This window comes from Oncorhynchus kisutch, linkage group LG27 (assembly GCF_002021735.2).
Source record: "Oncorhynchus kisutch isolate 150728-3 linkage group LG27, Okis_V2, whole genome shotgun sequence".
NCBI classification, from domain to species: Eukaryota; Metazoa; Chordata; class Actinopteri; order Salmoniformes; family Salmonidae; genus Oncorhynchus; species Oncorhynchus kisutch.
In genome coordinates, this window is record NC_034200.2 from 43,856,650 (window position 1) to 43,880,202 (window position 23,553).

The following is a 23,553-nucleotide window of genomic DNA, read 5'->3' on the forward strand; positions in this document are numbered from 1 at the left end:
TAGTGCACTATATGCTAGGGGGTACCAAATGGGACACAGGCCGCCTCTGTTGTCTGTCTCTGTAGTCACACCCCGGAGTAGGGTTAGGTCTCTTAAAGAACAGCCTGCTGTCTTCACAGATACACAGCCAGCCAGGTGAGTGTAGTTGAATACAGGGGAAGAGTGACAGTTGAAGGCAGTAGCCCTACTGCTACCACAACGTTCACCTCAGAGCTCACTGACCATACAGTGTTATGAATACATCCGTGGTTGCCATGGCGCTGTAGGGTTGCCTAGGCAGAGTGCTCTGTAAATATTCCAAATAAAAAAATCAAGTCAAACTTTATTTGCCACATGCTCCGAATACAACAAGTGTAAACTTTACCGTGAAATGCTGACTACAAGCCCTTCACCAACAGTTCAAGAAGAGTTAAGAAAATATTTACCAAATAAACTAACAAATGTAATAATAAAAAGTACCACAATAACATAACAATAACGAGGCTTTATACAAGGGGGGTACCATAAACCGGGTCAGTGTGCGAGGGTACAGGTTCGTTGAGGTCATTTGTACATGTAGGTAGGGGTGAAGTTACTATGCATAGATAATAAACAGAGAGTAGCAGCAGTGTACAAAACAAATGGAGGGGGGGTCAATGTAAATAGTCCGGTGGCCATGTGATTAATTGTTCATCAATCTTATGGTTTAGGGGTAGAATCTGTTAAAGAGCATTTTGGTCCTAGACTTGGCGCTCCGGTACCACTTCCCGTGTGGTAGCAGAGAGAAACAGTCTATGACTTCGGTGACTGGAGTCTCTGACAATTTTTTGGGGCCTTCCTCTGACACCACCTGGTATAGAGGTCCTGGATGGCAGGAAGTTTGGCCCCAGTGATGTACTGGGCCGTATGCATTACCCTCTGTAGCATCTTATGGTCAGATGCCGAGCAGTTGCCATACCAGGCGGTGATGCTAGGAGTCAGGATGCTCTCGATGGTGCAGCTGTAGAACATGACTCAACACTATACACATCAGCTACTACAGCGACTGAAATGACTGCAACACTCAACAAAGAGCTGTAGTTAGTTTGAGTGGGTGGCAAGGAATAAGTTAGTCCTAAATATCAAAAACTAAAAGCATTATATTTGGAACAAAACACTCACTAAACCCTAAACCTCAACTAAATCTTGTAATAAATAATGTGGAAATTGAGGTGACTTGTAACGGCGTTCTTCATTTGTTGAAAGAGAGTCGGACCGAAATGCAGCGTGGTGGTTACTCATGATCTTTAATGAAGGAAAAGTGACGATACATGAAATAACTAAATAAATACAAAAACAACAAACGGAACGAGAAACCTAATACAGCCTATCTGGTGACACAACACAGAGACAGGAACAATCACCCACGAAATACAAAGCGAAACTTAGGCTACCTAAATACGGTTCCCAATCAGAGGCAACGAGAATCACCTGACACTGATCGAGAACCGCCTCAGGCAGCCAAGCCTACACTCGACACACCCCTAATCAACCACAATCCCAATGCCTACAAAAAAACCCAATACGACAACACAATAACCCATGTCACACCCTGGCCTGAACAAATAATTAAAGAAAACACAAAATACTAAGACCAAGGCGTGACAGAACCCCCCCCCCCCAAGGTGCGGACTCCCAGACGCACCTCAAAACCATAGGGAGGGTCCGGGTGGGCGTCTGTCCATGGTGGCGGCTCCGGCTCGGGACGTGGACCCCACTCCATAAATGTCATAGTTCCTCCCCTTCGCGTCCTGGGATAATCCACCCTCGCTGCCGACCATGGCCTAATAGTCCTCACCCAGAACCCCACAGAACTGAGGAGCAGCTCGTGACTGAGGGACATCTCGGGACTGAGGGACAGCTCGGGACTGAGGGGCAGCTCGGGACTGAGGGGCAGCTCGGGACTGAGGGGCAGCTCGGGACTGAGGGGCAGCCCGGAACTGAGGGGCAGCCCGGAACTGAGGGGAAGCCCAGTACTGAGAGGAAGCCCAGTACTGAGAGGAAGCCCAGTACTGAGAGGAAGCCCAGTACTGAGATGAAGCTCAGGTAGGTAGTAGGCTCCGGTAGATCCTGGCTGGCTGGCGGATCTGGAAGATTCAGGTTGACTAGCAGATCTGGAAGATTCTGGTTGACTGGCGTATCTAGCTGCTCTATGCAGACTGACAGCTCTGACTGCTCCATGCAGGCTGACAGCTCCTTGCAGACTGGCAGCTCTGGCTGCTTCATGCAGACTGACAGCTCTGACTGCTCCATGCAGGCTGACAGCACCCTGCAGACTGGCAGCTCCTTGCAGACTGGCAGCTCCTTGCAGACTGACAGCTCCTTGCAGACCGACAGCTCCCTGCAGACTGACAGCTCCCTGCAGACTGACAGCTCTGACTGCTCCATGCAGGCTGACAGCTCCTTGCAGACTGACAGCTCCTTGCAGACTGGCAGCTCCTTGCAGACTGGCAGCTCTGGCTGCTTCATGCAGACTGACAGCTCTGACTGCTCCATGCAGGCTGACAGCACCCTGCAGACTGGCAGCTCCTTGCAGACTGGCAGCTCCTTGCAGACTGACAGCTCCTTGCAAACTGACAGCTCCCTGCAGACTGACAGCTCCCTGCAGACTGACAGCTCTGACTGCTCCATGCAGGCTGACAGCTCCTTGCAGACTGACAGCTCCTTGCAGACTGGCAGCTCCTTGCAGACTGGCAGCTCCTTGCAGACTGGCAGCTCCTTGCAGACTGACAGCACCCTGCAGACTGGCAGCTCAGGCTGCTTCAAACAGGCAGGAGGCTCCGGCAGCGCAGGAGGGAAGGAAGGCTCTGGCTGTGCTGAACAGGCGGGAGACTCCGACAGCGCAGGAGGGAAGGAAGGCTCTGGCTGTGCTGAACAGGCGGGAGACTCCGACAGCGCAGGAGGGAAGGAAGGCTCTGGCTGTGCTGAGCAGGCGGGAGACTCCGACAGCGCAGGAGAGGCGAGGCGCACTGTAGGCCTGATGCGTGGTGCGGGCACTGGTGATACTGGAGCGATGACACGCACAGGAAGCCTGGTGCGGGGAGCTGCTACCGGATGTGCAAGGCTAGGGATGTGCACAGGAGGCCTGGTGCGTGAGCCTGGCACCAACTTCACCAGCCGACTAACACGCACCTCAGGACGAGTATGGAGCGCTAACTCAGGTGCCATCAAATCCCCGACACGATCCGTCGGACGAATATGATATCTATAGCACCAAGCTAGCAACTCCCTCATTACTCTCCACTCCACTTTCCCCATTAACTCCTTCACAGTCTCATCTTCGCTCACCTCTAACACCGGCTCTGGTTCTGGTCTCCTCCTTGGCTCCTCACGATAAACAAGGAGAGTTGGCTCAGGTCCATCTCCTGACTCAGCCACTCTCCCTCTGAGCCCCCCCCCCCAATACATTTTTTGGGGTGACTCTCGGGTTTCGCTCTGCGCCGCCGTGTCTGTTTCTCCAACTCCATTCGCCTATAGCCTTCTTCGCACTGCTTTAGCGAATCCCATGCGGGCTCCTGCACTCTCTCTGGGTCGGCCGCCCACCTGTCGATTTCTTCCCACGTCGTATACTCCATGCCATTGCTGTCCATAACGTCCTCCTTTCGCTTTTCCTGCGGTCGCTGCCTGTAACCACGCCACTCGGTCCGTATGTGGTGGGTGATTCTGTAACGGCGTTCTTCGTTTGTTGAAAGAGAGTCGGACCGAAATGCAGCGTGGTGGTTACTCATGATCTTTAATGAAGGAAAAGTGACGATACATGAAATAACTAAATAAATACAAAAACAACAAACGGAACGAGAAACCTAATACAGCCTATCTGGTGACACAACACAGAGACAGGAACAATCACCCACGAAATACAAAGCGAAACTTAGGCTACCTAAATACGGTTCCCAATCAGAGGCAACGAGAATCACCTGACACTGATCGAGAACCGCCTCAGGCAGCCAAGCCTACACTCGACACACCCCTAATCAACCACAATCCCAATGCCTACAAAAACCCCCAATACGACAACACAATAACCCATGTCACACCCTGGCCTGAACAAATAATTAAAGAAAACACAAAATACTAAGACCAAGGCGTGACATAACTAAACTGCTTGGAGTAACACTATATTGTAAACGGTCATGGTAAAAACATATTGATACAACAGTAGTTAAGATGGGGAGAAGTCTGTCTATAATAAAGCGTTACTCTACCTTCTTAACAGCACTATCAACAAGGCAGGTCCTACAGGCCCTAGTTTCTACCTTCTTAACAACACTATCAACAAGGCAGGTCCTACAGGCCCTAGTTTTGTCGCACCTGGACTACTGTTCAGTCGTGTGGTCAGGTGCCACAAAAAAAGCACTTAGGAAAATTTGCAGTTGTCTCAGAACAGGGCAGCACAGCTGGCCCTTGGATGTACACAGAGAGCTAATATTAATAATATGCATGTCAATCTCTCCTGGCTCAAAGTGGAGGAGAGAATGACTTCATCACTACTTTTATTTGAGAGCTATTGACATGTTGAATGCACTGAGCTGTCTGTCTAAACTACTGGCACACAGCTCGGACACCCATACATACCCCACAAGACATGTCACCAGAGGTCTCTTCACAGTCCCCAAGTCAAGAACAGACTATGGGAGGCACACAGTACTACATAGAGCCATGACTACATGGAACTCTATTCCACATCAGGTAACTGATGCAACAGTAAAACTAGATTTAAAATAACAGATAAAAACACACCTTAAGGAACAGCGGGGACTGTGAAGCAACACAAACATTGGCACAGACACATACTGTACATACACACACACGATAACATACTCAAATACATACACATGGATTTAGTACTGTAGATATGTGGTAGTGGCGGAGTAGTGGCCTGAGGGCACATGGTGTGTTTTTAAAATGGTATAAACTGCCTTAATTTAGCTGGACCCCAGGAAGAGTAGCTGCTGCCTTGGCGGTAACTAAGGTGGATCCATAATAAACCCCAGGAAGAGTAGCTGCTGCCTTGACAGGAACTAACGGGGATCCATAATAAACCCCAGGAAGAGTAGCTGCTGCCTTGGCAGGTACTAATGGGGATCCATAATAAACACCATGAAGAGTAGTTGCTGCCAGGGCAGGAACTAACAGGGATCCATAATAAACCCCAGGAAGAGTAGCTGTTGCCTTGGCAGGAACTAATGGGGATCCATAATAAACCCCAGGAAGAGTAGCTGATGCCTTGGTAGGAACTAACGGGGATCCCTATTAAATATAATGTACAGAAGGCATGTCTAAAATTGATATACCATCTGACCACGTGTGGACATGAAATGGGAGCTGTCTAATTAAACTAAACCCCTGAAAACACACGTTGAATTGTTTTATCAAATAATCTCCAACAGGATGGAGGAATGTGTTTAGGCATCCAGTCCACTCACTCTAGCCTGAAGAGGTTATACTTGTTACAATGGAGGACTGTCCCTTAGCCAGTCTGCATAAAACTAATGTGTGTGTGTGTCTGTGCATGTATGTATGGCTGTGTGTGCATGCGTCTGTTTGTGTGTGTCTATGTGGCTGTGTGTGTGTGTTTGTGTGTGTCAAGCATCTGACTGTGAGTCATTGCATCACAGGACCCAAGCCCTAATAACAGTGTTTTGCATTCGTTTTTTTGTAAAGTCATAGTTCTTTGAATTGGAAATACAGACTGCCTGCCTCTCTCCTCCTGACTCCCTCTCTCCTCCCTCTCCTCTCTCCTCTCTCCTCCTAACCCTCTCTCCTTTCTCCTCCTATACCTTTCTCCTAACCCTCTCTATGCTCTCCTCTCTCCTCCTCCTCCTAACCCTCTCTCCAGTCTCCTCCAAACCCTCTCTATCTAACCCTCTCTCCTGTCTCCTCCAACCCCTCTCCATTTAACCCTCCCTCTCCTCAGTTTAGAGGTCTGTTGGGTTGGAGAATATGTGTTGTATTCAGAAACATGAGTGTCACAGAGGTAGTCATTTATTTAGTAACATAATCAAACTCAGAGTGGAATAGTGTAGAGGCAGACAGACAGACAGACAGACGGACGGACTGACATTGCTGCAGGCTGATTTGTATTGTTTTTGGCGTGAATCTGATGATTGATTCTCTAAAAGCTCTTCATAGTTAGTTAAATAACTCCCAGTAGCTCCATTTACCCAGACTGACCTCCCTGTGGGGATGCTGGAGAGGTCATTGTTGCTTCCATACAGACTGAGCTCCCTGTGGGGATGCTGGAGAGGTCATTGTTGCTTCCATACAACAATTCAAATCTAATTAAATGTATTTACATCAGCAGATGTCACAAAGTGCTTATAAAGAAACCCAGCCTAACCCAGCCTAAAACCCCAAACACTGTACCGGGTAGAGAGGAACCAGGCTCTGAGGGGTGACCAGTCCTCTTCTGGCTGTACCGGGTAGAGAGGAACCAGGCTCTGAGGGGTGACCAGTCCTCTTCTGGCTGTACCGGGTAGAGAGGAACCAGGCTCTGAGGGGTGACCAGTCCTCTTCTGGCTGTACCGGGTAGAGAGGAACCAGGCTCTGAGGGGTGACCAGTCCTCTTCTGGCTGTACCGGGTAGAGAGGAACCAGGCTCTGGGGGGTGACCAGTCCTCTTCTGGCTGTACCGGGTAGAGAGGAACCAGGCTCTGAGGGGTGACCAGTCCTCTTCTGGCTGTACCGGGTAGAGAGGAACCAGGCTATGAGGGGTGACCAGTCCTCTTCTGGCTGTACCGGGTAGAGAGGAACCAGGCTCTGAGGGGTGACCAGTCCTCTTCTGGCTGTGCCAGGTAGAGAGGAACCAGGCTCTGAGGGGTGACCAGTCCTCTTCTGGCTGTACCGGGTAGAGAGGAACCAGGCTCTGAGGGGTGACCAGTCCTCTTCTGGCTGTACCGGGTAGAGAGGAACCAGGCTCTGAGGGGTGACCAGTCCTCTTCTGGCTGTACCGGGTAGAGAGGAACCAGGCTCTGAGGGGTGACCAGTCCTCTTCTGGCTGTACCGGGTAGAGAGGAACCAGGCTCTGAGGGGTGACCAGTCCTCTTCTGGCTGTACCGGGTAGAGAGGAACCAGGCTCTGAGAGGTGACCAGTCCTCTTCTGGCTGTACCAGGTAGAGAGGAACCAGGCTCTGAGGGGTGACCAGTCCTCTTCTGGCTGTGCGATGTGGAGTTTATCAGAGTACACGGCCATTAAAACCACCTAGAGTTACATAAGAGGAAAATGACTAGTGTCACAGGACTAAAGATAACCGGTACCGGTCAATTTAAAAATGAATGGAAGTATGAAGGTCGTTTTGAGCCTTAGCAAAAAAAGGGGTTTCATATGTGTAAAATATATATATATATATACAGTGCCTTGCAAAAGTATTCGGCCCCCTTGAACTTTGCGACCTTTTGCCACATTTCAGGCTTCAAACATAAAGATATAAAACTGTATTTTTTTGTGAAGAATCAACAACAAGTGGGACACAATCATGAAGTGGAACAACATTTATTGGATATTTCAAACTTTTTTAACAAATCAAAAACTGAAAAATTGGGCGTGCCAATAGATAGCCAATAGAAAGTCAATATAATGCCAGTAGATAGCCAATAGAAAGTCAATATAAAGCCAGTAGATAGCCAATAGAAAGTCAATATAATGCCAGTAGATAGCTAATAGAAAGTCAATATAATGCCAGTAGATACCCAATAGAAAGTCAATATAATGCCAGTAGATAGCTAATAGAAAGTCAATATAATGCCAGTAGATACCCAATAGAAAGTCAATATAATGCCAGTAGATACCCAATAGAAAGCCAATAGAAAGGTAAGGAGAGAAGAGAGCAGCCATTGTTTCTGCTGGGTTATTAGGTGTTGGTAAGGATAGAAGAGAGCAGCCATTGTTTCTGCTGGGTTATTAGGTGTTGGTAAGGATAGAAGAGAGCAACCATTGTTTCTGCTGGGTTATTAGGTGTTGGTAAGGAGAGAAGAGAGCAGCCATTGTTTCTGCTGGGTTATTAGGTGTTGGTAAGGATAGAAGAGAGCAGCCATTGTTTCTGCTGGGTTATTAGGTGTTGGTAAGGATAGAAGAGAGCAGCCATTGTTTCTGCTGGGTTATTAGGTGTTGGTAAGGAGAGAAGAGAGCCGCCAGTGTTTCTGCTGGGTTATTAGGTGTTGGTAAGGAGAGAAGAGAGCAGCCATTGTTTCTGCTGGGTTATTAGGTGTTGGTAAGGATAGAAGAGAGCAGCCATTGTTTCTGCTGGGTTATTAGGTGTTGGTAAGGATAGAAGAGAGCAGCCATTGTTTCTGCTGGGTTATTAGGTGTTGGTAAGGATAGAAGAGAGCAGCCATTGTTTCTGCAGGGTTATTAGGTGTTGGTAAGGATAGAAGAGAGCAGCCATTGTTTCTGCTGGGTTATTAGGTGTTGGTAAGGAGAGAAGAGAGCAGCCATTGTTTCTGCTGGGTTATTAGGTGTTGGTAAGGATAGAAGAGAGCAGCCATTGTTTCTGCTGGGTTATTAGGTGTTGGTAAGGATAGAAGAGAGCAGCCATTATTTCTGCTGGGTATTTAGGTGTTGGAAAGGATAAAAGAGAGCAGCCATTGTTTCTGCTGGGTTATTAGGTGTTGGTAAGGATAGAAGAGAGCAGCCATTGTTTCTGCTGGGTTATTAGGTGTTGGTAAGGAGAGAAGAGAGCAGCCATTGTTTCTGCTGGGTTATTAGGTGTTGGTAAGGATAGAAGAGAGCAGCCATTGTTTCTGCTGGGTTATTAGGTGTTGGTAAGGATAGAAGAGAGCATCCATTGTTTCTGCTGGGTTATTAGGTGTTGGTAAGGATAGAAGAGAGCAGCCATTGTTTCTGCTGGGTTATTAGGTGTTGGTAAGGATAGAAGAGAGCAGTCATTGTTTCTGCTGGGTTATTAGGTGTTGGTAAGGATAGAAGAGAGCAGCCATTGTTTCTGCTGGGTTATTAGGTGTTGGTAAGGAGAGAAGAGAGCAGCCATTGTTTCTGCTGGGTTATTAGGTGTTGGTAAGGATAGAAGAGAGCAGCCATTGTTTCTGCTGGGTTATTAGGTGTTGGTAAGGATAGAAGAGAGCAGCCATTGTTTCTGCTGGGTTATTAGGTGTTGGTAAGGATAGAAGAGAGCAGCCATTGTTTCTGCTGGGTTATTAGGTGTTGGTAAGGATAGAAGAGAGCAGCCATTGTTTCTGCTGGGTTATTGGGTGTTGGTAAGGATAGAAGAGAGCAGCCATTGTTTCTGCTGGGTTATTAGGTGTTGGTAAGGATAGAAGAGAAGAGAGCAGCCATTGTTTCTGCTGGGTTATTAGGTGTTGGTAAGGATAGAAGAGAGCAGCCATTGTTTCTGCAGGGTTATTAGGTGTTGGTAAGGATAGAAGGGGGCAGCCATTGTTTCTGCTGGGTTATTAGGTGTTGGTAAGGATAGAAGAGAGCAGCCATTGTTTCTGCTGGGTTATTAGGTATTGGTAAGGATAGAAGAGAGCAGCCATTGTTTCTGCTGGGTTATTAGGTGTTGGTAAGGATAGAAGAGAGCAGCCATTGTTTCTGCTGGGTTATTAGGTGTTGGTAAGGATAGAAGAGAGCAGCCATTGTTTCTGCTGGGTTATTAGGTGTTGGTAAGGATAGAAGAGAGCAGCCATTGTTTCTGCAGGGTTATTAGGTGTTGGTAAGGATAGAAGAGAGCAGCCATTGTTTCTGCTGGGTTATTAGGTGTTGGTAAGGATAGAAGAGAGCAGCCATTGTTTCTGCTGGGTTATTAGGTGTTGGTAAGGAGAGAAGAGAGCAGCCATTGTTTCTGCTGGGTTATTAGGTGTTGGTAAGGATAGAAGAGAGCAGCCATTGTTTCTGCTGGGTTATTAGGTGTTGGTAAGGATAGAAGAGAGCAGCCATTGTTTCTGCTGGGTTATTAGGTGTTGGTAAGGATAGAAGAGAGCAGCCATTGTTTCTGCTGGGTTATTAGGTGTTGGTAAGGATAGAAGAGAGCAGCCATTGTTTCTGCTGGGTTATTAGGTGTTGGTAAGGATAGAAGAGAGCAGCCATTGTTTCTGCTGGGTTATTAGGTGTTGGTAAGGATAGAAGAGAGCAGTCATTGTTTCTGCTGGGTTATTAGGTGTTGGTAAGGAGAGAAGAGAGCAGCCATTGTTTCTGCTGGGTTATTAGGTGTTGGTAAGGATAGAAGAGAGCAGCCATTGTTTCTGCTGGGTTATTAGGTGTTGGTAAGGAGAGAAGAGAGCAGCCATTGTTTCTGCTGGGTTATTAGGTGTTGGTAAGGAAAGGTAAGGGTTGTGTCCTCTGTGTCTATATGGTCAGACCTCATCATTTAAGGATGTGATGAGTGACCAACCCTTTGCCCAGTAAGGCCTCAGGAGCATCTGTGGCCAAGGGACTGTAATAGCAGGTAGTCGGTTGGTCAGTTATTTAGTTCCCACAGGCCATGTCATTTCAACTTGAAAATGTGGGTAATATTTGGTTAAGATGTTGATTACGGATTATAATCACAGCCGTATATATCCCCCCCCAAGCAGACACATCGATGGCTCTGAACGAACTTTATTTAACTCTCTGCAAACTGGAAACGATTTATCCGGAGGCTGCATTCATTGTAGCTGGGGATTTTAACAAGGCTAATCTGAAAACAAGACTCCCTAAATTTTATCAGCATATCGATTGCGCAACCAGGGGTGGAAAGACCCTGGATCATTGTTACTCTAACTTCCGCGACGCATATAAGGCCCTGCCCCGCCCCCCTTTCGGAAAAGCTGACCACGACTCCATTTTGTTGATCCCTGCCTACAGACAGAAACTAAAACAAGAAGCTCCCACGCTGAGGTCTGTCCAACGCTGGTCCGACCAAGCTGACTCCACACTCCAAGACTGCTTCCATCACGTGGACTGGGAGATGTTTCGTATTGCGTCAGCCAACAACATTGACGAATACGCTGATTCGGTGTGCGAGTTCATTAGAACGTGCGTTGAAGATGTCGTTCCCATAGCAACGATTAAAACATTCCCCAACCAGAAACCGTGGATTGATGGCAGCATTCGTGTGGAACTGAAGGCGCGAACCACTGCTTTTAATCAGGGCAAGGTGTCTGGTAACATGACTGAATACAAACAGTGCAGCTATTCCCTCCGCAAGGCTATCAAACAAGCTAAGCGCCAGTACAGAGACAAAGTAGAATCTCAATTCAACGGCTCAGACACAAGAGGCATGTGGCAGGGTCTACAGTCAATCACGGACTACAGGAAGAAACCCAGCCCAGTCACGGACCAGGATGTCTTGCTCCCAGGCAGACTAAACAACTTTTTTGCCCGCTTTGAGGACAATACAGTGCCACTGACACGGCCTGCAACGAAAACATGCGGTCTCTCCTTCACTGCAGCCGAAGTGAGTAAGACATTTAAACGTGTTAACCCTCGCAAGGCTGCAGGCCCAGACGGCATCCCCAGCCGCGCCCTCAGAGCATGCGCAGACCAGCTGGCCGGTGTGTTTACGGACATATTCAACCAATCCCTATACCAGTCTGCTGTTCCCACATGCTTCAAGAGGGCCACCATTGTTCCTGTTCCCAAGAAAGCTAAGGTAACTGAGCTAAACGACTACCGCCCCGTAGCACTCACATCCGTCATCATGAAGTGCTTTGAGAGACTAGTCAAGGACCATATCACCTCCACCCTACCTGACACCCTTGACCCACTCCAATTTGCTTACCGCCCAAATAGGTCCACAGACGATGCAATCTCAACCACACTGCACACTGCCCTAACCCATCTGGACAAGAGGAATACCTATGTGAGAATGCTGTTCATCGACTACAGCTCGGCATTCAACACCATAGTACCCTCCAAGCTCGTCATCAAGCTCGAGACCCTGGGTCTCGACCCCGCCCTGTGCAACTGGGTACTGGACTTCCTGACGGGCCGCCCCCAGGTGGTGAGGGTAGGCAACAACATCTCCTCCCCGCTGATCCTCAACACTGGGGCCCCACAAGGGTGCGTTCTGAGCCCTCTCCTGTACTCCCTGTTCACCCACGACTGCGTGGCCACGCACGCCTCCAACTCAATCATCAAGTTTGCGGACGACACAACAGTGGTAGGCTTGATTACCAACAACGACGAGACGGCCTACAGGGAGGAGGTGAGGGCCCTCGGAGTGTGGTGTCAGGAAAATAACCTCACACTCAACGTCAACAAAACTAAGGAGATGATTGTGGACTTCAGGAAACAGCAGAGGGAACACCCCCCCATCCACATCGATGGAACAGTAGTGGAGAGGGTAGCAAGTTTTAAGTTCCTCGGCATACACATCACAGACAAACTGAATTGGTCCACTCACACAGACAGCATCGTGAAGAAGGCGCAGCAGCGCCTCTTCAACCTCAGGAGGCGCAGCAGCGCCTCTTCAACCTCAGGAGGCTGAAGAAATTCGGCTTGTCACCAAAAGCACTCACAAACTTCTACAGATGCACAATCGAGAGCATCCTGGCGGGCTGTATCACCGCCTGGTATGGCAACTGCACCGCCCTCAACCGTAAGGCTCTCCAGAGGGTAGTGAGGTCTGCACAACGCATCACCGGGGGCAAACTACCTGCCCTCCAGGACACCTACACCACCCGATGCTACAGGAAGGCCATAAAGATCATCAAGGACATCAACCACCCGAGCCACTGCCTGTTCACCCCGCTGTCATCCAGAAGGCGAGGTCAGTACAGGTGCATCAAAGCTGGGACCGAGAGACTGAAAAACAGCTTCTATCTCAAGGCCATCAGACTGTTAAACAGCCACCACTAACATTGAGTGGCTACTGCCAACACACTGTCAATGCCACTGACTCTACTCCAGCCACTTTAATCATGGGAATTGATGGGAAATGATGTAAATATATCACTAGCCACTTTAAACAATGCTACCTTATATAATGTTACTTACCCTACATTATTCATCTCATATGCATACGTAGATACTGTACTCTATATCATCGACTGCATCCTTATGTAATACATGTATCACTAGCCACTTTAACTATGCCACTTGGTTTACATACTCATCTCATATGTATATACTGTACTCGATATCATCTACTGTATCTTGCCTATGCTGCTCTGTACCATCACTCATTCATATATCCTTATGTACATATTCTTTATCCCCTTACACTGTGTATAAGACAGTAGTTTTTTTTGGAATTGTTAGTTAGATTACTTGTTCGTTATTACTGCATTGTCGGAACTAGAAGCACAAGCATTTCGCTACACTCGCATTAACATCTGCTAACCATGTGTATGTGACAAATAAATTTGATTTGATTTGATTTGATTTGATTAATTAACCAGTTATGCATTAGGGGGCGCTATTAACATTTTTGGATGAAAAACGTTCCCGTTTTAAACAAGATATTTTGTCACGAAAAGATTCTTGACTATGCATATAATTGACCACTTTGGAAAGAAAACACTCTGACGTTTCCAAATCTGCAAAGATATTATCTGTGAGTGCCACAGAACTGATGCTACAGGCGAAACCAAGATGAAATTTCAAACAGGAAATGCCCCAGATTTTGTCTCCTTATATGGCTTATATGTCTCCTTATATGGCTGTGAATGCGCAAGGAATGGGCCTACACTTTCTGTCGTTTCCCCTGTCTGCAGCATTGAGATTTGAACCTTTATTTACCCACAAAAAGAAAGCCAACAGTTATTTAATTCCGGTACTATCGAGCTACTATACTCAACTAATAATCAACTATATTTAAATATTGAGGTTGAGAATACATTTTGACCTGATTTGACCAAAACATATCATGAATTCAACAGGGATTATCACCAATCCAGGAAGTGTGTTGATCAGATGTGAATACGTAGGTGCCATTTTGTGATGTTAGACTTCTTTACATGAAATAAGGACAAGAGCCTGAGATAAGAAGGAAAACAAGTTGTATCAACAGTTGAAGTTGCTCACTCTTGAAAGCATTTATATTTGTGACACAATTAGACGGTTAACTTGGAACAGCATTGTGGAAAGCCTAGTCCATGTAATAACTTATGCAAAACATAAAATGTCTGAGTCAAAGTTTCAATGAAAATGAATTGCACCACTAAATAGATGTAAAAACTCAATCATCTCTGCAGGAAAATGTTGGGAAAAAAATGTTGGACAACATCATGGCAATGATTGGTACATTTAGAATGCCTTTCCCAAATACATCAAGAATGAGAATAAGGGATTGGTTGTGAAAGGTCCTCTTCACTATAAGCTCTGGGTGGCTTGTACAGCGTTTTAATTTGCTGTTGCTGTATGGAAGCAACAATGACCCCTCCAGCATCCCCACAGGGAGCTCAGTCCGTATGGAAGCAACAATGACCCCTCCAGCATCCCCACAGGGAGCTCAGTCTGTATGGAAGCAACAATTACCTCTCCAGCATCCCCACAGGGAGCTCAGTCTGTATGGAAGCAACGATGACCACTCCAGCATCCCCACAGGGAGCTCAGTCTGTATGGAAGCAACAATGACCCCTCCAGCATCCCCACAGGGAGCTCAGTCTGTATTGAAGCAACAATTACCTCTCCAGCATCCCCACAGGGAGCTCAGTCTGTATGGAAGCAACAATGACCTCTCCAGCATCCCTACAGGGAGCTCAGTCTGTATGGAAGCAACAATTACCTCTCCAGCATCCCCACAGGGAGCTCAGTCTGTATGGAAGCAACAATGACCCCTCCAGCATCCCCACAGGGAGCTCAGTCTGTATGGAAGCAACAATGACCTCTCCAGCATCCCCACAGGGAGCTCAGTCCGTATGGAAGCAACAATGACCCCTCCAGCATCCCCACAGGGAGCTCAGTCTGTATGGAAGCAACAATGACCTCTCCAGCATCCCCACAGGGAGCTCAGTCTGTATGGAAGCAACAATGACCTCTCCAGCATCCCCACAGGGAGCTCAGTCTGTATGGAAGCAACAATGACCTCTCCAGCATCCCCACAGGGAGCTCAGTCTGTATGGAAGCAACAATGACCTCTCCAGCATCCCCACAGGGAGCTCAGTCTGTATGGAAGCAACAATGACCTCTCCAGCATCCCCACAGGGAGCTCAGTCTGTATGGAAGCAACAATGATCTCTCCAGCATCCCCACAGGGAGCTCAGTCCGTATGGAAGCAACAATGACCCCTCCAGCATCCCCACAGGTAGCTCAGTCTGTATGGAAGCAACAATGACCTCTCCAGCATCCCCACAGGGAGCTCAGTCTGTATGGAAGGAACAATGACCCCTCCAGCATCCCCACAGGGAGCTCAGTCTGTATGGAAGCAACAATGACCTCTCCAGCATCCCCACAGGGATCTCAGTCTGTATGGAAGCAACAATGACCTCTCCAGCATCCCCACAGGGAGCTCAGTCTGTATGGAAGCAACAATGACCTCTCCAGCATCCCCACAGGGAGCTCAGTCTGTATGGAAGCAACAATGACCTCTCCAGCATCCCCACAGGGAGCTCAGTCTGTATGGAAGCAACAATGACCTCTCCAGCATCCCTACAGGGAGCTCAGTCTGTATGGAAGCAACAATTACCTCTCAAGCATCCCCACAGGGATCTCAGTCTGTATGGAAGCAACAATGACCTCTCCAGCATCCCCACAGGGAGCTCAGTCTGTATGGAAGCAACAATGACCTCTCCAGCATCCCCACAGGGAGCTCAGTCTGTATGGAAGCAACAATGACCTCTCCAGCATCCCCACAGGGAGCTCAGTCTGTATGGAAGCAACAATGACCCTCTCCAGCATCCCCACAGGGAGCTCAGTCTGTATGGAAGCAACAATGACCTCTCCAGCATCCCCACAGGGAGCTCAGTCTGTATGGAAGCAACAATGACCCCTCCAGCATCCCCACAGGGAGCTCAGTCTGTATGGAAGCAACAATGACCTCTCCAGCATCCCCACAGGGAGCTCAGTCTGTATGGAAGCAACAATGACCTCTCCAGCATCCCCACAGGGAGCTCAGTCTGTATGGAAGCAACAATGACCTCTCCAGCATCCCCACAGGGAGCTCAGTCTGTATGGAAGCAACAATGACCTCTCCAGCATCCCCACAGGGAGCTCAGTCTGTATGGAAGCAACAATGACCTCTCCAGCATCCCCACAGGGAGCTCAGTCTGTATGGAAGCAACAATGACCCCTTCAGCATCCCCACAGGGAGCTCAGTCTGTATGGAAGCAACAATGACCTCTCCAGCATCCCCACAGGGAGTTCAGTCTGGGTAAATGGAGCTACTGGGAGTTATTTAACTAACTATGAATAGCTATTAGAGAATCAATCATCAGATTCACGCCAAAAACAATACAAATCAGCCTGCAGCAATGTCCGTCCGTCCGTCTGTCTGTCTGTCTGTCTGTCTGCCTCTACACTATTCCACTCTGAGTTTGATTCTGTTACTAAATAAATGACTACCTCTGTGACACTCATGTTTCTGAATACAATGCATATTCTCCAACCCAACAGACCTATAAACTGAGGAGAGGGAGGGTTAGATGGAGAGGGTTTGGAGGAGACAGGAGAGAGGGTTAAGAGGAGAGGAGAGCATAGAGAGGGTTGGGAGGAGAGAGAGTTAGATGGAGAGGGTTTGGAGGTGACTGGAAAGGGGGTTAGGAGGAGAGAGGAGAGAGGAGAGAGGGTCAGGAGGAGAGAGGAGAGGGAGTCAGGAGGAGAGAGGAGAGCATAGGGTTGGGAGGAGAAAGGTATAGGAGGAGACAGGAGAGAGGGTTAGGAGGAGAGAGGAGAGGGAGTCAGGAGGAGAGAGGAGAGAAGGTTAAGAGGAGAGAGGAGAGAGGAGAGGGGGTCAGGAGGAGAGAGGAGAGGGAGTCAGGAGGAGAGAGGAGAGCATAGGGTTTGGAGGAGAAAGGTATAGGAGGAGACAGGAGAGAGGGTTAGGAGGAGAGAGGAGAGAGGACAGAGGGTCAGGAGGAGAGAGGAGAGGGAGTCAGGAGGAGAGAGGAGAGAAGGTTAAGAGCAGAGAGGAGAGAGGGTTAGGAGGAGAGAGGAGAGAGGGTTAGGAGGAGAGAGGTTTAGGAGGAGAGAGGGTTAGGAGGAGAGAGGAGAGAGGGTTAGGAGGAGAGAGGGTTAGGAGGAGAGAGGGTTAAGAGGAGAGAGGGTTAGGAGAGAGAGTCAGGAGGAGAGAGAGTCAGGAGGAGAGAGGGTTAGGAGGAGAGAGGAGAGAGGGTCAGGGGAGAGGAGAGAGGGTCAGGAGAGAGGAGAGAGGGGTTGGAGGAGAGAGGAGAGAGGGTTCGGAGAAGAGAGGGTTAGGAGTTTTGATTTGATGTGATTTATTAGGATCCCCAATAGCCAATGGCGACAGCTAGTCTTACTGGGCTCCGACACATAACAAAAAAGACATTACAGACAAAATAATTTACCATTTACATACTTTGAAAAACATGAACGTGTAGTCTGTGTGTGCCTCTATCAGTTAGACATGTCAGTTTACACAAAACAAGTAGGTCACAAGGGGGAGAGGCGTTGTGCCGTGAGGTGTTTTTTGAAACGCTGGCAACACAAAGTCAACTTTCATTGCTATGCGGACGATACACAGATGTATATTTCAATGAAACATGGTGAAGCCCCGAAATTGCCTGGATGCCTGTGTTTCAGACATTTAAAAAAAAAAGTTTAATAGTGTTTGCATACTGTTTTACTACTTTCATGTTTTTTACTGTATCCTTGTCAAGTGCATCCTGTTTAACTAATGCTGTATATATTCTATATATACTATATCTGTATTCTATATATACTATATCTGTATTCTATATATACTATATCTGTATTCTATATATACTATATCTGTGTTCTATATATACTATATCTGTATTCTATATATACTATATCTGTATTCAATATATACTATATCTGTATTCTATATATACTATATCTGTATTCTATATATACTATATCTGTATTCTATATATACTATATCTGTATTCTATATCTGTATTCTATATATACTATATCTGTATTCTATATATACTATATCTGTATTCTATATCTGTATTCTATATATACTATATCTGTATTCTATATATACTATATCTGTATTCTATATATACTATATCTGTATTCTATATATACTATATCTGTATTCTATATATACTATATCTGTATTCTATATATACTATATCTGTATTCTATATATACTATATCTGTATTCTATATATACTATATCTGTATTCTATATATACTATATCTGTATTCTATATATACTATATCTGTATTCTATATATACTATATCTGTATTCTATATATACTATATCTGTATTCTATATATACTAGATCTGTATTCTATATATACTATATCTGTATTCTATATATACTATATCTGTATTCTATATATACTATATCTGTCACGCCTGCTCCCGCTCTTCCCCCATGGTGCTCGAGTGCGCCAGGCTGCCCTGCATTACGTACTCCTACTTCCCTCGTCACGTGCATCAGCGATTCATCGCAATCACCTGGACTCAGTCACCTGTGTTATTTCCTCCCCTATATCTGTCTGTTCCCCAGCTCTGTTCCCTGCTTCAGCATTAATTGTCGTATGTCATAGTATTTATCGGTTCTGACGCTGTTCCTATCCATGTCTGTGTAAATGAAACTCTCCGTACCTGCTTCTCGTCTTCAGCGTCGGTTCTTAAAATATCTGTATTCTATATATACTAGATCTGTATTCTATATATACTATATCTGTATTCTATATATACTATATCTGTATTCAATATATACTATATCTGTATTCTATATATACTATATCTGTATTCTATATCTGTATTCTATATATACTATATCTGTATTCTATATATACTATATCTGTATTCTATATATACTATATCTGTATTCTATATCTGTATTCTATATATACTATATCTGTCACGTTCTGACTTTTATTTCCTTTGTTTTGTCATTATTTAGTATGGTCAGGGCGTGAGTTGGGGTGGGCAGTCTATGTTTGTTTTTCTATGATTTGGGGATTTCTATGTTTCGGCCTAAATCAAATCAAATCAAATTCATTCATATAGCCCTTCGTACATCAGCTGATATCTCAAAGTGCTGTACAGAAACCCAGCCTAAAACCCCAAACAGCAAGCAATGCAGGTGTAGAAGCACGGTGGCTAGGAAAAACTCCCTAGAAAGGCCAAAACCTAGAAAGAAACCTAGAGAGGAACCAGGCTATGTGGGGTGGCCAGTCCTCTTCTGGCTGTGCCGGGTGGAGATTATAACAGAACATGGCCAAGATGTTAAAATGTTCATAAATGACCAGCATGGTCGTATAATAATAAGGCAGAACAGTTGAAACTGGAGCAGCAGCACGGTCAGGTGGACTGGGGACAGCAAGTAGTCATCATGTCAGGTAGTCCTGGGGCATGGTCCTAGGGCTCAGGTCAGTTGAAACTGGAGCAGCAGCACGGCCAGGTGGACTGGGGACAGCAAGGAGTCATCATGTCAGGTAGTCCTGGGGCATGGTCCTAGGGCTCAGGTCAGTTGAAACTGGAGCAGCAGCACGGCCAGGTGGACTGGGGGCAGCAAGGAGTCATCATGTCAGGTAGTCCTGGGGCATGGTCCTAGGGCTCAGGTCCTCCGAGAGAGAGAGAGAGAAAGAGAGAATTAGAGAACGCACACTTAGATTCACACAGGACACCGAATAGGACAGGAGAGGTACTCCAGATATAACAAACTGACCCTAGCCCCCCGACACATTAACTACTGCAGCATAAATACTGGAGGCTGAGACAGGAGGGGTCAGGAGATATAGTATATATAGAATACAGATATAGGCCTAGTATGGTTCTCAATCAGAGGCAGGTGTCATTAGTTGTCTCTGATTGAGAATCATACTTAGGTAGCCTGGGTTGCACTGTTTGTTTGTGGGTGATTGTCTATGTTGATTGCTTGTGTCAGCACAGTTCGCATTAGCTTCACGGTTGTTATTTTGTTTATTGTTTTTGTATAGTGTTTCAGTGTTCAGTGTTTTCTTTATTAAAATTCATGATGAACACATACCACGCCGCATTTTGGTCCTCCGATCCTTCTCGCCTCTCCTCTTCAGATGAAGAGGAGGACGACCGTGACAATATCTGTATTCTATATACACTATATCTGTATTCTATATATACTATATCTGTATTCTATATATACTATATCTGTATTCTATATATACTAGATCTGTATTCTATATATACTATATCTGTATTCTATATATACTAGATCTGTATTCTATATATACTAGATCTGTATTCTATATATACTAGATCTGTATTCTATATATACTAGATCTGTATTCTATATATACTATATCTGTATTCTATATCTGTATTCTATATATACTATATCTGTATTCTATATATACTATATCTGTATTCTATATATACTATATCTGTATTCTATATATACTATATCTGTATTCTATATCTGTATTCTATATATACTATATCTGTATTCTATATATACTATATCTGTATTCTATATATACTATATCTGTATTCTATATATACTATATCTGTATTGTATATATACTATATCTGTATTGTATATATACTATATCTGTATTCTATATATACTATATCTGTATTCTATATATACTAGATCTGTATTCTATATATACTAGATCTGTATTCTATATATACTAGATCTGTATTCTATATATACTAGATCTGTATTCTATAAACTAAATATTCCACTCACATACTGTCCATAATGTCTATAATGTCTATAATGTCTATACATCCCATCACATACAGTACCAGTCAAAAGTTTGGACACACCTACTCATTCAAGGGTTTTTATTTATTTGGACTATTTGTAGAATAATAGTAAAGACATCAAAACTATGAAATAACACATACGGAATCATGTAGTGACCAAAAAAGTGTTAAAAAAATCTAAATATATTTTAGATTTTAGATTCCTCAAAGTAGCCACAATTTGTCTTGATGACAGCGTAGCACATTCTTGGCATTCTCTCAACAAGCTTCACCTGGAATGCTTTTCCAACAGTTTTGAAGGAGTTCCTACATATGCTGAGCACTTGTTAGCTGCTTTTCCTTAACTTTGCGGTCCGACTCTCAAATAAAGAAAACTAACTTCTATCATCATGAAGTGCTTTGGGAGATTAGTCAAGGACCATATCACCTCCTCCCTCCCCGACCCACTCGACCCTCACCAATTCGCATCCCTCCCTGACAGATTCACAGACGACACAATCGACATTACACTGCACACTGCCCTTACCCATCTAGACAAAAGGAATGCATATGTGAGGATGCTGCTCATCGGCTACATCGGCCTTCATTACCATAGTGCCTTAGAAGCTCATTACAAAGTTCACAGCCCTGGGTCTGAACTCCTCCCTATGCAACTGGTTCCTGGACTTCCAGGCGGGCCGCTCCCAGGTGGTGAAGTTAGTCAACATTACCTCTTCAACACTGATTCTCAACACGGGGGCCAAACAAGGGTGCGTCCTCAGTCCCATCCATATTCCATGTATACCCATAACTGCGTGGCCTCACACAGTTCCAAATCCCCGTCATTTGCATGAAGTACCATCTGTTCCATTGGCCAACGCGCAATCATTGGAGAATAAACTGAATTAGCTCCGTTTGAGACTATCCTACCAACCGGACATTAAATATTGTAATATATTTTGTTTCACGGAGTCGTGGCTGAAGGACCACATGGATAATATACAGTTGGCTTGGTGTTCCGTGCACCTGCACAACAGAACAGCTGCCTCCGGTAAGACAAGCGGTGCTCTGTGTCTATTTGTCAACAACAGCTGGTGCACAAAATATAATATTATTAAGGAAGTCTCAAGGTTTTGCTCGCCTGAGGTAAAGTATCTCATGATAAGATGTAGACCACACTATTTACCAAGTGACCCTTTCATCTATATTTTTCGTAGCTGTCTATTTACCACCACAAACAGATGTTGTCACTAAAACTGCACTCAACGAGCTGTGTAAGGCCATAAGTAAACAAGAAAATGCTCATCCAGAGGTGGCGCTCCTAGTGGCAGGGAACTTTAATGCTGGGAAACTTAAATCCATTTTACATCATGCCTACCAGAGGGAAAAAACTCAAGACAACATTTACTCCACACACACAGAGACAAGTACAAAAATCTCCCTCTCCCTCCATTTGGCAAATCTAACCATAATTATATCCTCCTGATTCCTGCTTACAAGCAAACACTAAAGCAGGAAGTACTAGTGACTCGCTCAATACGGAAGGTGTCAGATGACGCGGATGCTAAGCTACAGGACTGTTTTGTTGCTCAGACTGGAATATGTTCCGGGATTCTTCCCAATGGCATTAAGGAGTACACCACATCAGTCACCGGCTTCATCAATAAGTGCATCAATGATGTCGTCCCCACAGTGACCGTACGTACGTACATACCCCAACCAGAAGCGATGGATTACAGGCCATATCCGCACTGAGCTAGGGTAGTGCTTCCGCTTTCAAGGAGCGGGACACTAACCCAGACGCTCATATGAAATCCCGCTACACCCTCCGATGAACTGGCAAAGCGTCAATACAGGTCTAAGATTGAATCCTACTCTGGCTCCGACACTCGTCAGATGTGGCAGGGCTTGCAAACTATTGCGGACTACAAGGGAAGCCCAGCCATGAGAAGCCCATTGACACAAGCCGACCAGATGAGCATAAATAACTTATATGCATGCTTCGTTGCAAATAACACTGAAGTATGCATGAGAGCACCGGTTGTTCCGGACGACTGTGTGATCACACTGTCCATAGCCAATTTGAGTAAGATCTTCAAACAGTTCGACTTTGGATTACCAGGACGTGTACTCAGAGCATGCGCTGACCAACTGGCATGTGTCTTCACTGATATTTTCAACCTCTCCCTGACCAAGTCTGTAATACCTACATGTTTCAAGTAGACCACCATAGTCCCTGTGCCCAAAAACACCAAGGTATCCTGCCTAAATGATTACCAACCTATAGCACTCACAAGTGGAGCCATGAAGTGCTTTGAAAGGCTGGTCATGGCTCACATCAACACCATCATCCCAGAAACCATAGACCCACTCCAATTTGCATACCGCCCCAACAGATCCACAGATCACTCAATCTCTACTGCACTCCACACTGCCCTTTCCCACCTGGACAAAAGGAACACCTATGTGAGAATGCTGCTCATTGACTACAGCTCAGCATTCAACACCATAGTGCCCTCAAAACTCATCACTAAGCTAAGGACCCTGGGACTAAACACCTCCCTCTGCAACTGGTTCCTGGACTTCCTGACGGGCCGCCCCCAGGTGGTAAGGGTAGGCAACAACACATCTGCCACGCTGATCTTCAACACTGGGGCCCCTCAGAGGTGCGTGCTTAGTCCCCTCCTGTACTCCCTGTTCACCCACGACTGCGTGGCCAAACACGACTTCAACACCATCATTAAGTTTGCTGACGACACAACGGTGTTAGGCCTGATCAATGACAACAATGAGACAGCCTATAGGGAGGTCAGAGAGCTGGCAGTGT